The sequence below is a fragment of the Crocuta crocuta genome, unplaced genomic scaffold (genome assembly GCF_008692635.1).
Source record: "Crocuta crocuta isolate KB4526 unplaced genomic scaffold, BGI_CrCroc_1.0 scaffold222, whole genome shotgun sequence".
Taxonomy (NCBI): domain Eukaryota; kingdom Metazoa; phylum Chordata; class Mammalia; order Carnivora; family Hyaenidae; genus Crocuta; species Crocuta crocuta.
In genome coordinates this window covers 1,826,385-1,840,596 of record NW_027528806.1, presented here as the reverse complement: position 1 = coordinate 1,840,596, position 14,212 = coordinate 1,826,385, and the positions used below count along the sequence as shown (strand labels likewise).

General features: G+C 41.1%; 1 long non-coding RNA gene across 1 annotated transcript; it reads left to right on the top strand.

Annotated features, from left to right (window-relative positions):
• The first annotated feature begins 1,459 nt into the window (after positions 1-1,459).
• On the top strand, positions 1,460-3,004 carry LOC144224703 (uncharacterized). The gene is made up of 3 exons (XR_013333119.1): positions 1,460-1,543; positions 2,486-2,610; positions 2,945-3,004. It is a non-coding gene; the product is annotated as an uncharacterized LOC144224703 (long non-coding RNA).
• Positions 3,005-14,212: the final 11,208 nt, after the last annotated feature.

Genomic DNA, 14,212 nt, shown 5'->3' with positions numbered 1-14,212 from the left:
CAGGCTTCAGTTCAGAATCTATGGAGGTAGTTCCAGCTGAAACAAAAGTGGGGAAGACAGGCCCTTGGAATCCCAGGGAAGGTTGGTGATAAACAACTAACCACTTCCCAGGGGCATTTCTGCCGAATCTCGGCCCTGCATAGACCTGGGCATCCACCGCAAGAGGAGCATAGTGAGACTAAAAATGTCTGTTCAGGACAGGGTGTGAAGGCTTTGTCACCAGACAGAGCACGACCGAGTGGCCAGGAACACAGGGGGAGTTATGAACTAAGAGGTTTGAAATCAGTTGGGTGATTAAGAAAGGAACCTCAAATAAAACATGATGACTTTGCAAGAAGGGAGCAATGTCTCAAACGCCATCCTCCAAAGGAGACGCTTTTCTTCTATGTATATTAAATGCATGGTTCTCTAATTTACCTCTTGGTCCTTTTTTTTTTTTTTTTTTTGGCATATATTTTGTTTTCAGGCCATGGTCTCCAGAGAGCTGACATGGATGATTTGCTTCTGGCAGAGCTGGAAACTAAGATTTCTCCACCTGGTCTGCTTCTCTCAGATCCCATGGACTTGGTCTTTGGTAATCATAAGTTTCTAGATCAAGCTCTGTATACTTATGGACATCATGGGGGATTAAGAATTGCTTGAATTCCCAAAATAATGGTAGGTATATGACTGGTCTTTAAAGTCTTGTGAATCTTATTTACTCTTTGGACTCATGAAAAGAGAAGTACATTAGAGTCTTACCATTGAATGGATTCAATGTAGGAGGGCTTGAAAGAATTATACTCATGTGGCTCCTGGGTGGCCACACGCCGAGTTAAGCATCAGACTCCAGCTCAGAAGAGTGCGCAAAGTGGGAGAGAGGCTGAGCAGGGAGGAGGGGAGACAGAGGATCTGAAACAAGCTCTGTGCTGACAGCAGAGAGCCCAATTCAGGGCTTGAACTCACGAACCTTGAGATCATGATCTGAGCTGAAATCAAGAGTTGGACACTTAACCAACTGAGCCACCCAGGCACCCCAACATTGTATTTTTTTATTTTGGCAAAATATACATAATATAAAGTAAATATTACTTTTTAAACTATTTCCACTGTACAGTTTAGTGGCACTAAGTACATGCACATTGTTGTGCACCTATCACCACCACACATCTCCAGAATTTTTCCATCTTCATAAATTGAAACTCCATAACCATAGAACAGTAACTCCCAATTCTCCCTCTGCCTGCAGCCCCTGGAAAATATCATTCAACTTTCTGTCTCTATGAATTTGATTATCCTAAGAATCTCATGTAAGTGGAATCATACAGCATCTATCTTTCCGTGAATGGCTTCTTTCACTTAGCAGAATATGCTACCCCAAAATATACTGCTTTGGTATATTGATTATTTTGGGGGTTAGGCACTTTAAAAACAGCAAATTTGGGTAGAGGTTTTCCCTGATGTTCCCTTATTTTCCTAAGACAGGTCATCCAAAGGAACACAATTGTCATCAATCCTTTCCTTTGGCGTTTCAACAAGCAGGGAGGACTGACTCTTATCACAGGTGAGGAAATTAGAAAGTTGACAGCATCCCCAGACAAACTCTGTTACAAACTATCATACTTCCCTCCTATTCTTCTAAGAGCCCATTCGTCGTTCCTAAAAATCATTTACTCTTCCTGAAGAGGCCTGTATTTTCCCTCCCCTTTTCCTAGTAAGATGGTAGTTAATCGAATTCTAAAGCTATCTTGGAGATTTATTATTTTTTTATTATCTCCCACATATAATACATATTAATAAACTTGTTTGCTTTTCTCGTGTTAAACTGCCTTTTATTACAAGAATTTCAACAAAGAACTCAGAAGAGTAAAGGGAAAATTATTTTTCTCCTCTACAGCAGAAAGTCTTCAAGTTTCAGGCATGTTGTAGCAAGTGTCAGAATTTCCTTCCTTTTTAATGCTGAATAATATTCTATCGTATGTATATGCACGTTTTATTTATCCATTCATCCATCAGTGGACAGTAGGGTTGTTTCTACCTTTTGGCTATTATGGATAACGCTGCTGTAAATTTGTGTGTATAGATATCTATTTGAGTTTCTGCTTTCAATTCTTTTAGGTATATACCCCAAAATGAAATGGCTGGAACATATGGTAATTCTATTTTTAATTTTTTGAGGAGCCCCATGCTGTTTTCCACAGTGGCTGCACCATTTTCTATTCCCACCAGCAGTGTGAAAGTGTTTCATTTTTCCATATCCTCACCAATATTTAGTTTCTGGGTTTTTTTTTTTTTAATAGTTATCCTAGTAGGTATGTGGTAGTAACTGGTTGTGATTTTGATTTGTATTTCCCTAATGATTTGTAATGTTGAGCATCTTTTCATGTGTTTATTAGCCTTTTATATATCTTCTTTGGAGAAATCTAAAGTCTGTCTTAGGGTTCCACAGAGAAACAACCAGTAGTGTGTATAAATATATATATATCTATATCCTATATATATACAGGTTTATTATGGGAACTCGCTCATGCTGTTATGGAGGTCAAGAAGTTTCCTGATCTGCCTGCTGTCTGCAAGCTGGAGAGTGAGGAAAGTCAGAGGGACAATGGGGTCTAAAGGCTTGAGAAGCAGGTGAGCTCATGGTGTAACTCTTAGTCCCAAGGCTGAAGGCCTGAGGATGAGGAGCCTTGATGTCTGATGGCAGAAGAAGATAGGTATCCTAGAGAAAATTCTTCCTTCCTTCTGAGAAGGAAAGCTGGCAAAAACAGATCAAAGAGAGCCAGCCAGACATCCTGAGAAAGAAATCTGGCGAGAGCAGATACACAAGGGGGCAGCCAGGTGTCGGAGGCCTGAGACTCCTCTCGCGTGCTTTTGGCTTCTGCAATCTTGCTTGCCCCCTGCATCCACCAACTGCCTGCGTAGCACAATCCATAAGAGCCCCCTCCCCTTTCTTTTCTTCCCTGAGCCCCTGCAATCCTACCCTTAAAAGGACACCAGTGACAAGGATCAGCGTCAGCCTTCGGAGGGGACTCTGCTGGCCTGGCACCAGTGCGAAATAAACAGTCTTTCCTAATTCCCCGAGTGTGTGTCGCTTGTCTCTTCCTGGGCACCGAGTATTTGCTGTAAACCTCCACCTTTTTGTTCTATTCAGGCCCTCGGAAGAATTGGATGATGTTGCCTTGCATCGGTAAGGGCTGATCTTCTTTACTTTGTCTACTGATTCAAACGCTAATCACTTCCAAAGAAACCCTCACAGACACACCCGAAAATAATGTTTTACCAGCTATTCAGGTATCCCTTAGCCCAATCGAGTTGACTTATAACGTTAACCATCGCAAAGTCCTTTGCCCACTTTTCATTGGGTTGTCTGTTTTTGTTGTTGAGTTCTAGGGATGCTTTGTATATTCTGAATATTAATTTCTTTTCAGATATGTGATTTACAAAAATTTTCTTGCATTCCATAGAATGCCTTTTCATTCTATTGATAGTGTCCTTTGATACACAAATGGTTTTAATTTTGATGAAGTCTAATTCATCTATTTTTGTTTTTGTTGTTGCCTGTGTTGTGGTGTCATATCCAAGAAATTATTGCCAAGTCTAATGTCAAAGCTTTTCCCTATGTTTTCTGCTAAGAGTGTTATAGTTTTAGCCCTTACATTTAGGTCTTTGATCCATTTTGAGTTAATTTTTGTATATGGTGTTAGGTAAAAAGCGCAAGTTCATCCCTTTGCATGTGGGTTTTGTGAGAAATAAGTGCACTGACCCAATCAAAGGAGTGACGCAGAGACTCGGAGCACAGTGAAGTGAGGCTTTAATCAATGGTCTTGCAAGACTGGCTGTCTGATGGACAGGCACACCCGGAACAGTCACAGCAGGCAATTTGTCTCCTAGCGCTCAGTCCTTCCCCTGGTTCCTCGTTGAGCGAGTACTAAGAGGTTACAGCCTTTCCCCCAACTCCCCCTCCCCATCACCTATGTTCATGTAAGGCAAAATAGTCTGACTGGAACAAATGTACATTCCCTGAGGTAATGCAGAAACTTCCCGTCCCTCCTCCCCTTATTCTATGGCACATGCTCATTGCAAAGCCGAGGAAAACAAGCTCAGGAAAATAAGCCAGTGAAAATAAGCCCGCCAACCTGGAGAGCAGAAGAACCAGGAAGTGAAGTGTCTAAAGATTAGGTTAGGTTAGGTTAGGACTCCACTGCGGGGAGCGGTTTGTACCATTTCCAGTAGGTTGTAGACTACTGTTAACTGGACAGCACAGTTTTTATTTAGAACTTCTAAAAGTGAATCATCTATCTCCTTTACTTCTCACAGATATCCAATTTTCCCAGCACCATTTGTTGGAACAATGCTCTTTCCCTTTTGAAACATTTTGACATCCTTGTTGAAAATCATTTGACTAGGATCAAGAAGATATGGTTCTATATACAATGGAATACTACATGGCAATGAGAAAGAATGAAATCTGAACATTTGTAGCAATGTGGACTGAACTTGAGGGTGTTATGCTAAGAGAAATAAGTCAGGCAGAGAAAGAGATACCATATATTTTCACTCATATGTGGAAGAGGAGAAACTTAACAGACGACCATAGGGGAGGGGAAGGGGAAAAAATAGTTAAGGAGAGGGAGGGAATCAAACCATAAGAGACTCAAATACTGAGAACAAACTGAAGGTTGATGGGGGGTGGAGGAGAGGGGAAGGGGNATTTGAGGGCTTATTTCTGGGGTGCTATATTCTATTCCATTGGTCTATATATATCTGTCTTTATGTCAATACAACAGTGTTCTGATTACTGTAGATTTGTAGTAAGTTTTTTTTTTTAATAAGCTTTGGGGTGCCTCAGTGGCCCAGTTGGTTAAGCACCTGACTCTTGGTTTTGGCTCAGGTCACGATCTCATGGTTTGTGAGTCTGAGCCCAGTATTGGGCTCTGTGCTGAAGTGTGGAATCTGCTTAGGATTCTCTCTCTGCCCCTCCCAAGCTCACGCTCTCTCTCTCTCTCTCTCTCTCAAAATAAACAAACAAGCTTAAAAATAATTTATTAATTAAGAAATTAAAAAATTCAGCTTTAATGAGGTATAATTGACATAAAACTTAAGATATTTAAGGGTACATCATGGTTATTTGATAAACGTATACGTTGTGAAATGATCCACCCCATCTAGGTAATTAACACAACCATCACCTCACATATTATCTTTTCTTTTATTGGTGAGAACATTTAAGTTTTACTCTCTTGGCAAATTTCAGTTATACAGTACAGTGTTATCAACTATAGTCACCTGTTTTACATTAGATCCTCAGAACTTATTCATCTTATAGCTGAAAGTTTGTGCCCTTTTACCAGTCTCTCCCTATTTCCCACATTCCCTAGCCCTGGCAGCCACATTCCTATTCTCTATTTAGATGTTTGACTTTTTTTTTTTAATATTCCGCACATAAGTGATATCATGCAGCATTTGTCTTTCTCTGTCAGGTGTATTTTACTTACTATAATGCCTTCAAGGTCCATCCATGTTGTCATGGGATTTCCTTCTTTCTCATGACTAAATAACATTATGTGTGTGTGTGTATGCATGTGTGTGAGTGTGTGTGTGGATAGATAGATAGGTAGGTAGATAGATGATTTATAGATAGGTAGGTGGATAGATCCATTGATCTTCATGCATCTGTTGATGGGTACATTAGTTGTTTCCACATCTGGCTATTATGAATAATTCTGCAATGAACTTGAGAGTGCAGCTATCTCTTCAATATCCCATTTTCATTTCCTTTGGGTATATACCCAGAAACAGCATTGCTTGATCATAACGTAGTTCTATTTTTATTTTTTTTTAACTTTTTTCTACATTTATTTATTTTTTTTAAGAGACAGAGCACAAGTGGGGGAGGAGCAGAGAGAAAGGGAGACACAGAATCCAAAGCAGGCTCCAGGCTCCAAGTGTCAGCACAGAGCCTGACGCAGGGCTCGAATTAAAAAACTATGAGATCATGACCTGAGCTGAAGTCAGACACTGAACTGACTGAGCCACCCAGGTGCCCCTCTATTTTAATTTCTGAGAAACTTTCATACTATTTTCCATGGCGGCTGCACCACTGTACATTCCCACCAGAGATGCACAAGGGTTCTTTTTCTCCGCATCCTAATCAACCCTTGCTATTTCTTGTCTTTCTGATGGCAGCTATTCTGGCTGGTGTGAGGTGATATCTCATTGTGGTTTCAATCTGCATTTTCCTGATAATTTGAGGGTGAACACCTTTTCATGTGTCTGTTGGCCATTTGTATGTCTTCTTTGGAAAAATGTCTATTCATTTCCTCTGCCCATTTTTAAACTGGATTTGTTGTTGTTGTTGTTGTTATGGAGTTGTATGGATTCCTTATCTATTTTGGATATTATTTTCTTAAGTTTATTAATTTTGAGAGAAAGAGAACATACAAGTGGGGAAGAGGCAGAGAGAGAGGGTGAGAGAATCCCAAGCAGGCTACACATTCTCAGCACAGAGCCTGATACAGAGCCCGAACCTATAATCTGTGGGATCATGACCTGAGCTGAAATCAAGAGCTGGACGCCTAGCTGACTGAGCTACCCAGGCACGACCCCTGGATATTAATTTTTATCATTATATAAGTTGCAAAAATTTTGTCCCATTAGGTACATTGCCTTTTAATTTTGTTGATTTCATTTTCTGTGCAGAAGTTTTTCAGTTTGATGTATTTCTACTTTTTTATGATTTCCATGTCAAATCCAAAAAAAATCTTTGCCAAGAATGACATCAAGAAGCTTACTGCTTACTGTTTACTTCTAGGAGTTTTATGGTTTCAGGTCTTACATTCAAGCCTTGATCCATTTTGAGCTGATTTTTGTGAATGGTAGAAGATCATGGTCCAGTTTCATTCTTTTGTACTTGGCTGTCCAATTTTCCCAACACCATTTACTAAAGAGGCCGTCTTTTCCCCCATTGTATAATCTCGGCTCCTTGGTTGTAAATAAATTGGCCATATATGTGGGTTTTTTTTCCCTGGGTTTTCTATTCTATTCAGTTGATCTGTCTGTTTTTATGTCAATACCATAATGTTTTGATACTATGTTTTTGTTTTTATTACTATGGCTTTGTAATATAGTTTGAAAACAAGGAGAATGATGCCTCTAGCTCTGTTCTTCTTTCTCAAGATTGTTTTGGCTATTCAAGGTCTTTTGTGAGTCCATACAAATCTTAGGAGTGTTCTATTTCTGTGAAAAATGCCATTGGAATTTTGATAGGGATTGCATTGAATCTGTAGACCACTTTGGATAGTACGGACATTTTAACAATATTAATTACTCCAATGCATGAGCATGGAATACCTATTTATTTGTGTCTTCTTCACTTTCTTTCATCGGTGTGTTATAGGTTTCAGTGTACAGGTCTTTCATCTTCTAGATTAAATTTATTCTCAGGTATTTTATTCTTTTTGATGAAATTGTAAATGGGATTGTTTTTTAATTTCCCATTCTGATAGTTCATTATTAATTTACAGAAATGTAACAGATTTTTGTATATTGATTCATAACCTGTCCCTTTGCTGAATTTATTAGTTAAAACAGTTTTTTGGGGGGTCGTTAGGGTTTTGCAAATAATGACAATTGTACTTCTTCCTCTCCAATTTAGATGCCTTTTATTTCTTTTCCTTGCCTAATTTCTCTGGCTTGGACTTTAAATACTATGTTGACTAAAAGTTGTGAAAGCAGGCATCTTTGGCTTCATCTTCAAAAAACATGTTCAGTGTGATGTTAGCTATGGGTTTTTAATATACGACCTTTATTATGTTACATATTGCATTTTCAAAAGGAATATCTTTTTGCTCTATAACCTTTGACAAGTTACATCGGACAATGTGATTAGGCATGTTTTTGATGGGAAGCAAAATATGGAGCACATTTTGTTTAGATAACATTAAGGTCTAGGAGTTGGTTTAACAAATGGACTGTCCCAACCCATATTAGAATCTTCTGAGGCTAAAATGTAAACTGTTCACAAGACAGGTGTATAAAAGACTAGTGATTGGTATTGAGGGAATGGATTCATGAAGGCAGAAGCCAGGAACATTCTGATAAAGGCTTATTCTCTTCTAAAGGGAGAAAGAGGGAGTCAACCATGTCCCCATACATTTTGGGCTAAAAAGGTTACCAAAAAAGCTGGAAAATGATTGGGGGTGTCTCCATTTCCCTGGCCTCAGTTAGTTTCTAGGTTACATTTCTGTCTTCCTTCCTATCCCTCGTCCACTCATTCCTATGAGGAAAGGACTGGTTTGCCTGATCGATGTGTTGAGTAGGAAGGGCTGGGCACCTAGGTCCGCCCTTTTGCTGCCGTTTTGTAGGGTGTCTGCCTGGAGGGCGATCTAGCCTGTGCCCAGCTCTGTTGTAAGCCCTGAAGGCTGAGCTCGTGTGGTTATCCAAGGATGCCTGTGACCCTACAGGTAAGTCTGTAATCATTCAAGGGTGAAATGCAAGTCCTTCCAGATGTACCCTTAGGCCATGTTTTCTAATCAGCATGTTAATAGCACAGACTATTTGATTTCTGCCAGCTTTTGATTTATGTTTGTCTCCATCACCTTCTTTCTCCATTGACCACAGGTGATCTTATGTGAGAAAGAAGAGAGTATTATTTTGTCTTTCTAAACTCCCAATACAATGGAATACTATGCGGCAGTTAAATGGTTCCCTATGTTTGATAAAAATGGAAAGATGTATTGATAAAACAAGGCTTTATTTAAAAAAAGAGATTTTTATTTCTTATTTTTTAAAATATTTCATTTTATTATTTTTTTAATGTTTGTTAATTTTTGAGAACAAGAGAGAGAGCATGAGCAGGGGAGGTGCAGACAGAGAGGGGGGACAGTGGATCCAAAGCAGCCTACCCTGTGACAGCAGAGAGTCCGACACTGGGCTTGAACCTATGAACTGTGAGATCATGACCTGAGCTGAAGTTGGACACTCAACCGATGAGCCATCCCGGTGTCCCAGAAGATTTTATTTTTAAGTAATCTCTGTACCCAGTGTGGTGCTTGAACCCACAACCCCAAGATCAAGAATCACATGCTATTCTGACTAAGCCAGCGAGGAGCCCCTAAAGATTTTTTATTTTTAAGTAATCTCTATACCGAATGCAGGGCTAAAACTTAAAACCCCAAGATCAAGAATTGCATACTCCACCAACTGAACCAGCCAGGTGCCCTATAAAAGAATCCTATCGTTAATTTAAAGAATCAAGTTGCAAAGAAGATAGATACAATATGACCCTATTTGTTTGGTTTTTTTTAAGCTTCACAGGCTCACAAATCTCTGTATTTCTCTATGTACATCTATATGTGTAAATACATATAGAAAGTTATGGATGGACATACTCCAAACTAATAACAATGGCTTCTGTATGGAATACTTGATTTTTTTTTCTTGAGAGAGTGAGAAATGGGGAGGGGCAGAGAGAGAAGGAGAGGGAGAATCTCAAGCAGCCTCCATGCTTTAGGCACAAAGCCCAGTACAGGACTCCATCCCACAAAGTGGGAGACCATGACCCGAGTTGCAATCAAGAGCTGGGCACTTAACCACCTAAGCCACCCAGGTGCCCTGGTTGTTGTTTTTTTTTTCTTCTTTCTTTTCTTTCTTTCTTTCTTTCTTTCTTTCTTTCTTTCTTTCTTTCTTTTTTTTACAATAGAATATATCTGTTTAATTTATAGTTAAAATTTTTAAAAAACTCTTGCCTGTGAGTAAAGTGTCTGGCTAACAGCCAGCTTGTTTTTAAAGTTCGAAGGCTTTTTCCTATTACTTTCTGGTTAGGAGTTGTGAGATTTCCCTAATTAGGGTGGTGGAGATGGTGTGGACCTGTGGGTCAGATGGAAGCTGGGGGCCATGGGGTGAATGCAAGCTCGGTCCTTGAGAGCAGATGCTGGGGTTCATAACGAGGGGTCCAGGCACCACAAAGGAGGGTGGAAGCTGGGTTGACAGGCCTGGATTTGTAGTGGGTGCTAGTAGAGCCAAAGGCCCACGCTGAACTTGGGACTGGATTTTTATTGAGCCCTTTCTGTGACATACATTTGCAGGTTGGCAAGTGTATTGAGTTGGGCTAGGCAAGAGCTGTGCATTAAAGGGTTGTTAAATGTCTGCCGTTGTGAAGTATCAAAGTACCCAAATATTTCAGGTGTGTGCGGTACATTGTGTGGCTGCTAGCAGAGCTGATATCCTGACATATAAAACAGTCCTGATGTATCTTTGGAGAGGACTCTGTACCTGCAGATCTGTCCCTGAAAAAGCTCTGTGTGGGTGTTGAGTGGTGAAATGCTAGAATATAAAACTTGATTTTCTCAGCTCTAAGGTAAATTGTAGTTTACCTTTTAACCACCAGGGGGCGAACGCGTGTCGGCCAGAGGCCTGGTTTTGGGCTGGGCCGGAGCCAAGGGGGATAATTACCTCCAGGTGTGGGAGGACTCGCAGCCTCTTCCCTGAGGCCATAGACTTGTACAAATGGTTTCTTTCTTTTTGTCTATAGGTTCAGCCCTATGGTTATTGGCTCTAAACCAAGTTTAGAAAGACGCGGTTTTAACAAATTTCATTTAACTCTTGATTCTCCCAGTGTTCATTTGAGAACTCTTCCAGTTGATTGCTTCTTTCTAACGTGTTTACCCTTAGGCCCTCTGCAAATATGGCAAAAATGGAATGGGAGAGGAGAGGACCCTTTGTCCTCATTTTTGTCATCAAAGACTAAATCACCCAAAAAAAGGCCCATTCCCTGTAAACAGAAAGAAAAGAGAAAAATGGCACAGAATTCCAAGAAGCAACATTCCGGTCTTTTGTTTGTCTGTTTTGTTTGTTGGGTTTTCAGGTTATGAGCAGATGGCCTAACTACATCAACAACACAGGAAGTCAGAACTTAGAGGCAAGAGTTAGCTGGAGATTCTGGAGGGCGGGCGGGGCTGTTCTAANTCAACCACCTGGGCACCTGGAGGAAGGAGGTTTATAAAAATGCAGCTTTCTGGGCTGCATCCCAACCTACTGAATCAGAATCTAGATCTCAGAATCTTTTAAATGAGGACTGTACCCCCAGGTAAAGGCTATAGGCCCCAGGAAGCTACCTTGTGGAAAACAGAGTGGAAGCTGGATTGGAAGGTGGACAGAAAAGGCTGTGAGACTGTAGGAGACAGACTGGTGTGTCATTGGGAGCCTTCTGGGTGGAGACTGGGGATTATCGGACACCACAGGAAGTTGCTCTGAAGCATTTCTGAGGACTTCTTGTTCTGTGCCACCCAATAACCTCAAGCACAGTATCCAGCTATAATATTGATATTATCTGCAGCGCACCTGAGACAGTTCCTCTTGTCCCCAGATAGCTCCCTTACTTGAGGAAATCTCCTCACTCCATCACACTTCTGGAATCTCACCAAGTATAGCTTCATTTGTGCGGGATTTGTGTTTTGTCTTTAAATCTTCTTTTCAAATGCAAATCCTCTTGGGGGAAATGAAGCTTCTATTCACACATTGGAGGGAATTTTCTTATTACTCCCTGTTGCACACTTGTGATCTCTCACACAGAGAAGAAAAATAAACATTTTTTATTGAAGTGAGAGGAAGAGATCACTTTAGAGCTGGGGGAATTTGAATGAAGGATGGAAGAATGGGAATAGAATGCGGGTTGATTCCAGGGTCACTCTAAGCAGGGACAACTTCAAGAGCTGCTCCTGGTCTTGCAGGGGTTCAAGTCCTAGGATAATTCTGGCCCGAAGAAATAAGAAATAGCGAGTACTTGTTGCTACTTGTAGCAGGCATGAAGTCTTGGTCTGCAAACTCTGGAATGCAAGACATAGAACTTTCATTATTTCTGATCGGCCTCCCTGTACCTGCCTATAGACTAGGTTATGTCATGACAACAAGCAGCCTCCAAATCTCAGTGGCTTAACACAACAGGGGCTTATGTCTTGTTTGTCACCTGTCTGCTGTGGGTCAGCAGAGGGGCTCCACTTGCTCTTGTCACTTAGGGATCCAGTCTGAAGGACTCCTCTCCACAAATGCTTCCGCCATTACCTTCCTAGTGTCTAGCGCATATTACACAGTCACAGAAAATATAGGGAATGAATGAATGAATATATGCACAAACAAATAAATAAGATGGAAGTTTCTCATTAGGGTCTCAGACATTCGATTCAGCCTTAAAGGTGTTGGATACACCCAACACCCTTAAGTCATTGCTTGTGGAACTGGGAAGGAGCTGAACTGATGAGTCTTACCAACAAGAAAAGAAGAAAAGAGGCTGGGGAAACATTTTATTCATGGAACCATACAGGAAGAGAGTGGAGATGAACATAACTGCACTTATATTTCTTTAACATTTTTAATGTATTTAACAAAGTAATATAGGCACATGATTTTTTTTTTTTTTTTAAAATTTCCATTCTACAGTGTTGTATACTTACTCTTGTGTCCCAGGAATATACTCTGATACCCAGAGGCAGACTCCTGGGTTCAGTTTTTAGGTAATTACCTCTGTGGGTCTGTTATGCTTACACTCCTGTTTCTTGGTTTATACATTTGAGACACTATCTCTTGACTTCCTGTTGTGGATGATAAGGATTTAGCCTGCTCACACTCCTTTCCCACTAGATGTACATTGTCATTTTCAGTTCTTCTTGTGGTTATTCTTTTAACTAATGGACATACATGTTTCTTTCTTGTACCAGTGATTTTGGGCATTATCTCTGTGACCTTATTAAAAGTCAAAAAAGACTGCCTTTCCCTTAAAGTCTTTTCTCCATGCTCTACTTCCCAATTTCTGACATCTGTCATTTTGTTTTCACATTGTCAAGACTGGTAAAGTTTACATTCTGTTTTGTAACCATAATGTGTTGCTCCATACTTTGTCTGACTTGATCCTTAAAAAAAATTTTTTTTAATGTTTATTTGTTTTTGAGAGGGGGTGCGGGGGAGAGGGGGAGAGAGAGAGGGAGACACAGAATCCAAGGCAGCTTCCAGGCTCTGAGCTGTCAGCACGGAGCCCCACATGGAGCTCGAAATAAAAAACCACAAGATCATGACCTGAGCCGAAGTTGGACTGAGCCACCCTGTCCAGCTTGATTCTAAAAGGTCAAAGTCTCCAGGAGAGGAGAGGAAGCGGGAGACAGATTTGGGAGGTTCCCTGAGACAAAGCCTGAGCCAAAATGGCCTCCTAGACGAGATAACAGGCTTCAGAAGTGGGTGGGAGCTGAGTTATTACCTGTCATTACCTGTGCTCAGGGGGTGGGCAGCTGTGCTTTGAGAACTTCTCCAGGTAGCCAGCACCTCCCCCAATGTCATGGCCACGGGTGATTCCTGTCCATCCCTAAACCTTTGCTCAGCCCCTATTTGTCTTACCATGTAAGTGACTGATCCTCAAAACATAACATCCTGAGACATTAATAAACCCCTCAAAGGGAGCTTTAAAACTCATTAGGGGTGGGGCACCCAGGTGGCTCAGTCAGTTAAGCTCTAACTCTTGATTTCAGCTCAGGTCACGATCTCACCATTTGTGAGTTCCAGCCCCATATCAGGCTCTCTGCTGACAGTACGGAACCTGCTTAGAATTCTCTCTCTCTCACTCTCTCTTTCAAAATAAATAAATAAATAAACTTAAAAATGAACTCATCAGGGGCAGTCCTCTATGCTGGTTCTGAAATCCGAGGGGGTGCAAAGCTACCCATCCTAAGATTCCGCATCCAGCCACCCTGGGGCTACAGCAGTGGCTACGTGTCACCCCTCCTACAGACTTTAAAGGTTTTTTAAAAATTTATTTATTTTGAGAGACAGAAAGCAAGAGAATGAGGGCATGGGAAGGGCGGAGAGAGGAGAGAGAGAATCCCAAGCAGGCTGCACGTTGTCAGTGCTGAGCTCAATGCAGGGCTGGATCTCATAAGCCGTGAGATCATGACCTGAGCCAAAGTCAAGAGTTGGAGCTCTCAACCACTCAGCCATGCAGGCGCCCCTCCTACAGACACTGAGTAGACCCTTTGTTTTCCTCCTCACTTCTCCATCTGCCTCTGTCATACGCATGGTATGTTGTGAGGCAATTCTCCTGGTGTTTCTACACATTTGATGACAGCTTTTGTCTGGACAACCTTTTCTATGGTCTGCATGGCAAATACACCCGAGAGCTAGCGCTGTCACTCTCTGGGTCAGAAGATAGTTTTGTTTCCTGACCCGTATAATGAAGATACGGTCTTCCTCT